General features: G+C 36.9%; 2 protein-coding genes across 2 annotated transcripts in view; one reads left to right on the top strand and one right to left on the bottom strand.

Annotated features, from left to right (window-relative positions):
- The window catches only part of LOC108768529 (uncharacterized), a 74,488-nt gene that overhangs the window by 53,289 nt on the left and 7,938 nt on the right, over positions 1–13,261 (bottom strand). The gene's annotated exons all lie outside the window — the stretch shown is intronic.
- Positions 10,200–13,261, top strand: part of LOC108768531 (serine proteinase stubble) — a 43,105-nt gene continuing 40,043 nt past the window's right edge. Inside the window, exon 1 of the mRNA XM_018518984.1 lies at positions 10,200–10,285. The gene's annotated coding sequence lies outside the window, so the exon portion shown is untranslated. The remainder of the gene's footprint in view (positions 10,286–13,261) is intronic.

Here is a 13,261-nt window from a genome sequence, read left to right as displayed (position 1 = left end):
GCCGCAGCCGCGGCCGGCCAGCATCCGGATCGCTCTTCCTTCCTCTATTTCGCAAGATGACCATCCGGTTGTTTTCGCGAACACGATAAACGCACGCCCGCGCGACGTTCCGTGACGATCGTAGGTTTACGCGCGTGAACCGTGGCGAAACAATAGAACCGGTAGCTTCCGTTTCGTCCTTTCGACGACAAGGAACGCTACTTCTAATAGCTCTTTCAATGCCGTTACGTAAAACGACGAAAATTCATATCCGGCGGACTCTCGATTTTATTGTCGAGAATACGTTTGCGCGCGCGCGTGCACGAGTGACTTTCGCTTCTTACTTTATTTTAGCGAGCGTCCTCATCACGCACGTATTCCGAGGAGATATCACAGGACCATTAAAGTCGCAAGTGCGTGATCATCGTTAACCAGAATCTCTAAAGACTGAGATTCGGATCTTCTTTGCAGCTGACGATTGAACAGCTCGCGCTGCTGTCTATATCGCTACTCAATATTTGACTGACCCAGAATCATACTTGCCAAACCCATGTTTTCTTGTTTAGATAAAATATTTAAAGATTGCAGGTTACCCGTGTACGGCACTTAGCTAATACTAGCCAATTGACTTCGGTGAAACGACTCGCGTCCCATTTTTCTCCATTATAGACTTTTCGATTTTATAAATTAAATATGACGCTTTATAAATTTGTACTGCCGCAAATACGTAAAACAACGTCTATAATGAGATTTTAAATCGTAAAATCTTAAGCTGTAAGGAATTAAAACCGATTGCGATTGAATATTAAGGAAACAATCGACTGATCAATTTCTTACTTACAATCCCGAGTCGAAATTTTGCTCGTACTTTGAACTTTAGTTTTACGACGTAGACCAGGCCTGCAGCCGAGTTGCACATTTCGACCGATGTTGCTTATCATCATCCCCACTCCTTTTGTTTCATAGGATTTAGACTACGCGCAGAGACATAAAACGCTCATACTCAGGGATGATATTAGTAAATCGTACAGGGCTGTAAGACCTTGAAACATATTGCGTCACATTGCCATATTATTATTATGTTAGAAATTCAAAAGTAACATTTCAAAATGGAACACGTATGTTAATAAACGTTTGCACGCTGAAAAAAATATTTCAAAAATCATTTTTAACATAATAAATTGAGTTTCTAACATCATAATAATAATTATAATTATAATGACAATAATAAAAATTTGTAAACAGTGAATGCGAGACAATATGTTTCAGAGTCCTATAGCCCTATAGTGCCCTGTATGAGTTATGGCTAATATCATCCCTAAGTTCGAGCGTTTGATGTCTCCGCGCGTGATCTAAATGCTATAAAACAAAAAGAGTGATAATGACGATAAGTAAAATCGGTCGAAATGTGCAACTCGATTGCAGGCCTGACGTAGACTCTAGAAATTTATAATAGGTTCTAATCTAATGAAGTGAGTTCCTACGTTGAACCTGTAAATGGCAGTTATCGGAAAATTTCATATTTTTAGATTCAAAAGGAATTTTCTAAATATGGCTTAAAAGTTTAAATTTTAAGCTTTAAAATCTCATTGTAATTGCTTAATGCCCATTTCCACCAACGTAGAATAACTTTAATCTCGGTTTAACTTACTCTTCGTCTTTTTCTAATCTTTTGAACTAGAAAAAGACGAAGAGTAAGTTGAACCAAGATTACGTAAAGTTAAACTACATTGGTGGAAACGGGCATAAGTGTATTTAATTGTCAGCTGTAACGAAAATTGTAGTCTTTAGAAACACCGCGTTTCCTCCTTAAAGCACGTAGATAATCAAGGACATGAATTATTTTCGACCGGATGAGCATGATGAGGCCGGCAATGGCCTTAAAGTTTGTCATGTTCCGCGGCTCTTTTAGCTCGTCCCGAAATTCCGGTGCATTAACGGTGGATCAAGGAATCCGAGGAATAACGGCTCGCCAATGAGGAGAGAGAGAGAGAGAGAGAGAAAACTTATATATGTATAGCTTTCTTAAAATAAAGAAATCGACAGATCTCGGAGAACGAATTAAGAGCGGAGAGCCGAATGTCGTACATTAGTTACTGAACGGCCCAATGCCGCGGCTTTACAGAACGGAACGGAGAACGGCAGCTTCTCTCGTTTCCTACATTTTAATTGGCCACACGATGATATATCCGTACGTCTCTAATTGAGCCTCGAGAGCGAAACGACGTGGCGCGGAGCGATGCGATGGGATATATGTATCAACGATTTAGAATTAGCAGTGCAAGCACTGTACCGGGGAGAAGTCGTCATCGGAGCGCATCGTCGATACAAAATTGCATATCGTAACCCAGTAGCTGATGCTACCTGTTATAGAAGACCTCTTTCGGCGTGTCATTCTCAGTTAGCTAGGGACCAGTCACGTCGATGCAATTTAACGCTAGATACGATTAGATAAATTCTCTTCCTTTCTCTAGATTAGATGAATAAGTATTATAATCCATAAAAGGAGAATATGAATTGAGAACAAATACAGCTTATTTGCTTACAGTTGATGCAACCTAAATGCCAAAGGTGCCTATCCCACAATTTCTATTATTTAAGTAGCCTAATGCGATATTTTCTAAATCAACAGTTTTGCTGTTTACATGAACTACTATAGAAATTGTGAGTTAGACATTTATCTCCTTTCGTTTGTAACTGAATATTTTCCCCTTGGAAAGGTACAGCAAAAATGGGAAGTGTTCCTAAATTTGATACTGGACGAGAAGAGGATCAAACGCGGCGCAAAGCTCGATCCGGCACAGTTATTCTGTTATAAATAAAGCCAGACTCGTTATTGTAACAAGACGTATGTTGCCCCTACAGATTGGATACCGCGAACCGACCCACTTCTTTGGCCCGAGAATACGATGAATGGGCCAGAAGACCCGATATCGAATCAATCCAACTGGTTTTACGTGACTGTTGAACACAACGTGTTCAGAACGTAAGACTTCTTGTAATGTTTTTCCTTCTCTTGTACCTTAATTTGCTGTCGGATTTTCTCAGTTAGTAGCATACAAAATGTTATTAACAGTTCTTACATTGTGACGAAAGTGCGAGAAAATAGCGATGTGCTAATTTTTTCTGCCCTCCGTTTCTCACCTCGCGTTTCGTGTTAAGCCCATTTAGACGATTTGTGTCGGGATTCAAGACAGACTTATAATTTTGTATACTATGTAAGAAACGTTTAAAGAGAATCAGAAACACATGTATTAAAGTGTACATACATATATCTCAAAATATGCAGCAAATCAAATTATAAATAGAATTCTATAAAAAAAATCTGTTGTGTGTGTGTGTGTTTATTTATAGTATAATAAATTGAACATTCTATTCACATAATTGTCGCATTAGCTTTTTTAACATATGAAATGTAGCTTCGATTTCAAGTTTTTAGAAAAATTCAAATCATTTGCGTTTTCGTAACACAAGTAATAAAAATTAACCTTTTATTTTGCAGTCGACGTGAGAGGAATAAATATTCCGAAGTATAGCAAGATGACGTTTTAATAACGTTTTATTGACGTTTAGAACGTCATTTAACGTTACCTTGCTTATCGTAAGATTCGTCGACGTTTCCGTATTATATATCGCAGATGATGTTCCAAGATCGGTTATTGCATTCTGTTTTTAATGATGAAGGAAGCTGAAATGGACGAAGAATGAGAGAGAAACCAGCGCGTCGCAATACATCCACCGAGTCCCTTCTTCTGGCCAGATCGAAGGATCGCCTCATTTTGGATGCGTCCGTTGCCCCGTGAGATCTTGAAAAGAGATTTCGAAACAAAACGTGTTTGAAATTACCATTATTAAACTCAATGAGCGTTTTAAAAACTCATCCCTGGTCCATAAACCCTGCAGAAACACAAGTATTGTCTCGAGCTGACAATGCGTCTCGGTTTCGGTCACTCGAGAAACCTTCGTTTCTACCCGTCGGAATCGATAACTATAAAGCTGCCAGTAAATGTCGCCAGAACCAGCAATATCGCGCAGATGTGTATGCCGATATATTTGCCGTCGAAAACGACGGCAGTAGTACTGCGGGGCCCCGTTTCGATAGTCGTTGGCTTTACGAGAAAATAAAGGACCGCGCGATTGTCCCATACGGTGTATTATTATGCATAGTCGACGATCGCCATTACTCGTCCGCCGTGTCGAAAGTATCCCGAGTGTAGAAATCTTGTAGGTAGGCAAGGGTGTGTATCGTTAGCGGTATGTGTTGTGATTTCGCCGCGTTGTTAAAAATCCTTCTTTTATATCTTCTGAGCACGTTGCCCTTATAACGAGCGGCAATTAACGAGCCCGATACCAGTCTAACCAGTAATTTAGGGCATTTATCAGTGAACAGCCGGGCCGAGGAAAGGGAAGAGGGCCGGGAAGTAGGGAACCTTTCTAAGTCATCGACATGGTAAGATCGGACTACGGGGCTAATCATTCGGGGTGCATGCATCTCACGGGGCAACGGACGCATCCAAAATGAGGCGATCCTTCGATCTGGCCAGGAGGAGGGACTCGGTGGATGTATTGCGTTAATCGTATGCCTGCGGTTTCGAATTCAAATTGGATTTTACGATTTATGTTCCGTTATGCATATCATCGCGCACAATCGGACCAATTTACAACAAGTTTTCGGAGCGTAGCGATCATTTTGCGGTCTCGGACAAACGAAACGTTCGTCAGGCGATAGTCCTTCTTGAAACGGCTTATGAACGGGTACGTTAACAATATCTCGACCATCCGTCTCTTAATTAATCGTGTCACCGCGTAATTAAAGGGGCAGCAGCGCGATAATCTGTTTACAAAATCTGGAAAAATCTCAGTTTCATCAGACATTTATATGCATTTCCAGTCTGAATCGCAAAGCATTTTATATACACGAGCCTTTCCCGCTAGTTGCCGGGATCTAGCTCAACGATACATCTCAGCTTGCCTTGTGCGTAATTAGTCCAAGTATTTAACACAAAGACATACACGTGTGCACGCGCGAACGCGCTAATTAACGCAGGCGTTTTCACGGGCAAAGGGGTTATTGTCGACGGCAAGGAGAGGAAGTCCTCACGTTTGTTAAAGCTACTTCGGTTACAATTGTCGATTAATTAGCGGCGAGTGAACGCCTCTAGGCATTTGAAAATAAAAGGCTTGTAGAAATTTCACTCACGATTAAACACCCTTCATTCTAAATTGAGTTACTAATCACCTAGAGCATTTCTATTGTTAATTTTTCTTCCGACGAGAGAGAGAGAGAGAGAGAGAGAGAGAGAGAGAGAGAGATATTCTGCAGAGAATGCTACGCGATGATACAGCTACGTCTCTTCTATACTTTCTACATTTTATCGTTTTTATCAAATTGTACCGTATATTATTGGCAGAATTTCTTGGCTTATTCGATGCATTACGTATATACAATATAATTAATGATATCAAAAAACTTGTTTTTCTTTTAGTACGTCCGAAATTATATATATATATATATATATATATATGCCACTTCGTTCAACTTCCCAAAACTATTATTTCTCTTTTTTTTATTATTTTATTAAATATATATTATTCGCAGTAATAACAATATAAAATAATATTTAACCTTTTATTTTAATGTAAAATGTAGTAATTAATATACACAGTAAACAACATTTTGTATGTGTTAGAAACGGTCCACTCAAATCCTTGTTAAAATTTTGTGTTAAATTTTTAACATATTCGAATTTTAATTTAACATAATATAATTGTGTTATTTGAATATTTTGTGTTAAATTTAAATTTAACACTTTTCAGTGTCAAAATAACACAATTTATAGGTAAGTAAACAAATAACACAAAAATAATGTAGTCTTAATTAAAACATAAGTTCTAAGAATAAATGAATAAAATGTATGTGTTGATTTAATACATTATAAATGTTAATTTTATCGTAGAAACATGTTCTACTAGTATACAACTAGTTACATATTTTATATGTAAAAAAGTACAGATATTTTGTGTTATTTTCTCTTTGTAACAGTAAATATCTGTTAAATCTACATATTGCATATGTTAAATATCACAGACGCACCGTCTAAACTAAAAATGTAAAAATAGCATCTAATTTCAGCATCAAATTTAACATTATAAATGTGTTAATTTAATTTATTTAATATAAAATTTGTTTTTAAATTGTGTCAAAGTATTACGTTCCTTGAGTTAATTTTTCAGATAATATTTGTGTTAGTTTCTAACATATTCATCTTATGTTAAATTAACACAAAAATTTGAATGGACCATTTGGGACATGTGAAATGTATTAAATTTAACACCAATTTTTTTACTGTGTAGTTATTTTGTCGTTATTACTGGTAGGTATTCATATACACGTACGTATATATATGTATCTATGTATACATCCATATACGTGCATATAGCTGCACAATATACAAAAATTATTTAATCACGATTGTTACACATTTATTTCTATTAATCCAATTAGTCTTGTCATGAACTCGTCAAAATCCGTATTTTCCTTCCGTTCCCGAAACCTCTGACTGTCCAAATCACTGATCCGTAATACTCCTTTCCAATGTGTGACCTCGTTTAGCGTTATTATAAGCAATAAGATGAAGCTGAATCTTATTTTCTAATGAAAGCGAATTGAGTTGCAATAAATACTTAACTTAACCAATAAATATAATCAAACCGATAATTAAAGTCTTCTTTAGACCTGTAATTTGCAGATTTTTAATTATAAATTTCTTTTATAACTTTATACGTCGTTTGTAGTGGTTTATATACACTTATTTTGATGTATGTGTATATTTTAATCTAGATTTTGTATCTGTGTATACGTTTCAAACTCTTTAAATATATTCCCAGACAGCATAGAATATTAATTTATGATAAACATTTATTAATATTTATTTTTTGAAATGTTATATATATGTACTTCATACATATTTTATATAAAGCTTTATTCGAAATATTATTAAAATATAGACTAAATACTTTATGTAATATTTATGATAAATATAAATAACTATTTCTTAACAAGTATGTTTTACTTGGATTATAATGTCTCATTAAGTATTTTCAAGCATTTATTATAACATTTACAATATATATTTCATAACATTTATAATAAATATTTATGATCTGTGCAATTAAGACTACAAAAATATTTACAAAATGTTTAAAATAAATCTTATAAATATTTATAAATATTTTGTAAATATTTCATAAATATATATTATGTGTGCTATCTAAGTTGCATGTAAAGTTATAAACATATTGTTATCTCTACCTTAAAACTATGTGATTAGAATTATAGATTTTATATCAGAAGATTTTGTTGCAAAATTTTATTACAATATTATATTAAAAAAATCCTTTATGTTCATTTAATTGAGATGACCAACTTGTGTGGAATGTGATTGTCACGTTATCCTGTTAGCAGTTTTGAATCCTGTCATGAGTCAGCTTGATTAATTGCACGACGTTTATTATTACGGCAAAATAAAAATAACATTCTCGTTAGCTCGTCGGCAATAAACGTAAAAGGACAGTTATCTTGTGCTTCTGGATAATCCATAGACATATGAACCATAGTATACCGCTCGTACGAGTTACTTGACATTTTTTTAACGGATAGGAATCTAATTTGTTGTTCAAATAAATTTTTTCTTCTTCTAGTATAAGCTTTATTTAAAAGGAATAAATTCCGCATTAATGCTAGGCTACGATGTATTTGAAACTGAAAAGTAACACGAGTACGAGTAGTTTTGATTAAAAATTATAAAAGATATTTAACGGTTCATTTATAATATATATATCATTTATATATAACTATTGATATATATCTCTGCTTTCTACATAATATATTAAATGGCCGAAGATTCGCTGCATAATGCATAATATAAGTGTAATACGCGTCCCTAAGAAACACAAAGTCAGGTATCCGTCCACAGAGGAGGATCGTGAAAAAAGATTGACACGACGGTAAAATTATATGGCTACCACGAAATTGTGTTAATTTGATGAAAATGATTTATCAAGCTCTTCTTATCGCGCACGCGATGTAATTTATGCGCATACAATTTTGTGCGTGAATACTGCTCGGACGCACGAGGCTCGAATGATGATTGTTACCTATAGTGTTTCTAGTAACTTCATCTCGCAATCTGATCGATAAAATATCTTGTGGTTTCATACCGGTGTTTTTCTCACCAAATTAAGAGGATCATTCGTGGCGAGACTCGTGGAAAACGATTGATGCGGAAGTGGAGTGGTTAGCAGATAAGAAAGAAAAAGAAGTGGTCTCTCTCTCTCTCTCTCTCAGACTCTCTTTATCTCTTTCTCTCTCGATCATCGACCCGTCGCTGACTGTTCTCTTCAGAAGGACGACCCACTTCGTCGAAAAGCGAGAGGGACGGTGTTGTTGCCTAGCAATTACGCGCGTACTGCACCTACAAGCATATATACGCGTAAATATATCCATTATCTCTCCTTACGTCGCGCGTATCACATTGATTCTTCTCTGGCGTTGCTGGCTAGATTGATTGCGAGACGAGAGACGAGTGCGCACGTAAGTATACGAGCGAAAGGAATCCAGGCGTTTCATATACGCGCCGCGCCGGTAATTTGAACTGAAAACGCGAGAAAGAAAAAAAAAATTTCCCAGTATTCCATATATTATCTCGCGCTCTTACATTTGGCTATGGCGGCGCTAACGATTTTTTCCATTAATTATCCCCGTCTAACAAGTAATCGAGAAAAATGTCTAATGGATGAGTTTCACCGACACCGTCGAGGCCGTCGTTTTCCGACGTAGAGCCTCGTTTCGAAGAGAGAAATGGAGGCATTCCGATAAGTGAATTTTCCACGTGCGACGCGAAATGCACGAAGATGACAGAGTTGGTGACCAAATGGTGTCGAGAACGGAGGGAAAGCTCATTTTCACTCGTTACGTAAAACGACTCGAGCGCATTATCTTAGAAAACTAGGTTTTTTTTTGTCTAAGTAGTTTGTTCAGACTCGTTGTTACGAGTGATTAGCATTATCCTATATCGTCTACTCCTTCACGCACAATGATTTTAATCCAATCGGCCATAGTCGCGTATCCGAGAAGGCAGAACTTTCTTCTCTCGGTACACCTCGAGAGGTAATAATACCTCAATCCTCAATTCTTACGAAGCTTAAATTTATCATTTTGATCAATCCGAGGTAGACATTACCGTTACGAATGAAGATACCGATCAACCGGTTTCAGCGAACATCAAAATTCATATTTAACGTACTTACTTAGTTACGAATCGAAATTCTACTGGCACGGTGTCTGAACTGTCTTAAGAACTCGCTACGGCTGTCGCAGGGAAATTTGTTAGCGCGTTACGGAAAAGTGCGTGAAAAACGCATAGTTTCTCCCCCACGAGCACGGCATGAGCACCGCGCGATCGGCGCGATTCTCGGTCGTGTCCAATCGCATCCGGCGCGGCCATGCCGGGGATCCGCATCTCGTGGAATCCTGGCGGGAGACGACACGTGGTTCATGGTTGTTGCAGTGGCGGTTGGCACGAGACTCTGGTCTCCCCCTACTACCTCTCTCTCTCGGCTTCCTCGTCCACGCTGGACGCAATGAGGCGATCCTCAGGGCTCAGACCTCAAAGCGCGACCGGTAGTCGAACCGCGTGCACGCCGAGCCGAGCCGAGCCGAGCCGAGCCGAGGCCGAGGCCGAGCACGAGGAACACAAGAAAAGTGCGCGCGGGGACCTTTGCGGCCACGTCGCGTTTCTTTTCGAAAAGAAAAGATAGAATGACGAACGCGAGGTCAAGTGCTAATTGCGAAAACGTGACGAAAGATTCGACGACTGCGAATGAAGATATTTCGATCGGCCGCGTTGCTGTCGCCTCCCGACGTTGAACGAGCGGGGCGACGTTGGATTCGGTTGGATTGGACACACACATCACACCGTATTCGTAAGATCGATTTCTCCCCTTTCTTCCCCCTTTAGGGAGAAACCTTCTTCTTTTCGCGATCTGTGTTTAACGATCGCGATCGAATATCGCGTCCGCATCTGATCAAGACGTGCGATGTGCACCGCGTGCGCTTACGCGATCAATTTCCATCAGACCATCAGACCCGAATGTGTGAATGCGGTTTCGTATTCGTAAGAACGATCCGAGAGAGAGAGAGAGAGAGAGAGAGAGAGAGAGAGCGATGGACTGGGTATGACGATCGATCGAATGTCTTGCGGTACAGGCGGTGGTGCACTGTGAGGAACGACTAGCTTCGAAATTGGTGAGTCCATTTTTTTTATCGTAGTATTGGGTACCAACAGAGATCCGGTTACGAATAGAAGAGAGAGAGAGAGAGAGAGAGAGGGTTGAAACGTTCGGTGGTGCTTCATTCGGAGCTGACAGGTGTCAGAGCAGATTAAAATTCACAAACGAATGAGTTATATGGTAATGCGATGGCAACATTCGATTATAGCGGATTTATCACACTTGTGTATGTGCACATGTACACACTTGTACTTAATGCGGTGACTAATATAAGAATAAATAATTCTCTCATTTTTTAACGATGAAGCAATAAAATAAACGGAGGCAGTTAATTGTCAGAAAATATTAAAATTTTTTACTAAAGAGATTATTCCATATATCAAAGATATATTCGAAAGCAACTAATAAATCGTTCGTTTGTGATATAATGCTTTATCATAAAATAACTTACGATCATGTGCAATGAATCACGCAATGATCCGATGATTCGACGAAACATGTAAAACATTAGAAAGTTTTAATTTCGCGGTATCGATAGAAAGTCTCTCACCGCACCTCGCGCGAAAGCAATTTTAAGCGTTAATACACTTGCATCCTCGCAGATGAAATTAGTCTCCGGAATGGATGATCGATCGTAACGATCGATACACGACTGCTAATACAAGAATTATCGACGCTTTCAGAAGTAGGCGAACGCGCTAGATCGAAAACAATATAATCAATAGCCGGAGGTTAATGTTGTTAGAAAGTCTCATGCGATATCATGCGATCGAGCATTTTTGAATATAGACATCCCTATATATATATTCGCCAGGTACAAAAATCTAATTACATTTGTCTTTTTTTTTGCGAGCAAAAACTGTTATTAAAATTTTCTTATAAATAACGAGTTAAATTTCCAAATTAAAGCTTTCGTTGAAGAATGATTTTTAAATTTTGAAAATCGATTAATTTAAATGAAAATATTTATACGTTATTCATTGATCAAATATTTTGAATCGATATGTTTTCTTCTTAATAATTTTCTTATTAATTTTTGAATCGACAGTTTTTTTATTAATTTTTTCTGAAATATATTTTTTAAAATTAATTATTTTGCTACTACAATAACTGTGTGATATTTTCCACAAACTTAAGTCTTTTCCTCTCTCTCTTTTTGGAAAACGTCATCTTATATAATATAGAAGTCTAAAAGAAATGTGTAGAGTTCCTCTTGCGTACTTTGAAATATTCTTGAAAGACGTCTTTCAGATATTCGTCTGCGATAGTAAGGGAAAGTAGAAGAGATAGAGAGAAGAATGTGAATTGGCTTCGTCCTCTTTGCCGATTTGCGGTTCGTAATAAAATGATTATCAATTGGCGTAAAGTGTGCCACTCTAAAGGAAGACGAAAGAAACGTAATCCACTTAGAGGAAGCTGTACAATAACAAACGTATGAGAATGCACGGGGGATTTTCGCGGATCGCATTAGTCAATCTGGCGAACGCTCACCGGCGATTAGTCCGCAGTGTTCCGTAGCGGAATCCCCCGTGTGAATTGGGTCAAGCTGATTCCTTCTTAAAATAACCGTAACTGCACTTGCCGTGATCGAACGCGCCACTTTCACTGATTAGTCGCGCGACTCCTAAACACCTTCCACCTTATGTCGATTCAAATATGTCGTAGGTGTCCCGGTCTTCTCTCACCCTCAGATTGAAATGCATTCCTTGACTAAACGTAAACTTCGCATAAACTCCAGGAAAAAAGAGAGAGTCTTACTTATTCAAAATTTTTTTAATTATTTTTTTAATCATTGTTTATTTAATTATCTTTTTTTTAATTATTTATTTTTCATAAATTAAAGCAGGATCGTCAAGATTTCTCTATCATTTTCTTCGTTGTACCGAGATACAAATAAAATCACAAATTAATAGTCAATAAAGAGATTATAATAATAACGCTTCAATATATTTTTTTTGTTTTGTTTTGTTTTATGGTATATACGTACTATATATAATTATTACAACTTGTTTACGCGCAACATCAATTTATAATTTTTTTAACTTTATTAAAAAAAATTAATTCTAATTTTTTCTTTTATCATAATATTTGCATCTGCACTGAGAGAAAGGATTTTGTTAATTTAGCAAGCAACCAGTATACCTTTAACCGGTGATCGGTAAATATGTAACAACAAAAATTATATTGTTGTGATTGTTGCTAGTCTGCTATACCAACCAATTATTAGTAACAGAAACAAACTATATAGAATCTAACCTATCTTTTGGATAGACTTTAGCTCGTTTACATAGAATTCGTAGATGATCGTGGAGTCTTAAGTTGTAGGAAACCGACCAAGCACAGTCAAATATAGGGAGAATACTTGACTAGAATTAATCAATTTCTTACGATTTGAGACCCTGCAACCGTCTACGACTTTTATATATATATGAGCCTCTTATTTGCTAGCTATACTATTGATTATTTGTTGCATTGACGAATTAATTTGCAATAGTAACAAATCGATTGTTCTTTTAACAAATATCACATTTGCTTTCCCTTGATTTGTTCCTATAACAAAATCTTTTCTCTCAGTGTGTTTCGTAAAATATTCAACGATGAATTTTTTATATTTTCTTTTATGTTGTATATTAATAAATTATAATATAATTATCGTATTAAAAAATAATTAAAACAGTCGCTAAATCCTTTTGTGAGAACTATATTCTGTACGTATCGTATAAATTTTCATTCGATTCAGTTATGAATCACATTTTTCGATGGAACTTATTTACATTAAAATACAGAAGAAGCAACTGACATAACGGTTTACAAATCTTTACATATTATACCAATAAGATTATTTTAAATGTCAACTGTAAGCTTTCGAGATTTTAATCCTAAAGGCAGACTATCGCGTGATTTCGCTTTCGTCGAAAGTCGCTGATGCTATCAGTGCCGTTAGAAACGAAACTTGATCAATTGTTTCGCGTTGCGAATATAGCTCGCAGGA

Source organism: Trachymyrmex cornetzi, unplaced genomic scaffold (assembly GCF_001594075.2).
Source record: "Trachymyrmex cornetzi isolate Tcor2-1 unplaced genomic scaffold, Tcor1.1 scaffold803, whole genome shotgun sequence".
Classification (NCBI taxonomy): domain Eukaryota; kingdom Metazoa; phylum Arthropoda; class Insecta; order Hymenoptera; family Formicidae; genus Trachymyrmex; species Trachymyrmex cornetzi.
Note: the sequence above shows the minus strand (reverse complement) of the source record. Positions and strands in the feature narration are given on the sequence as shown.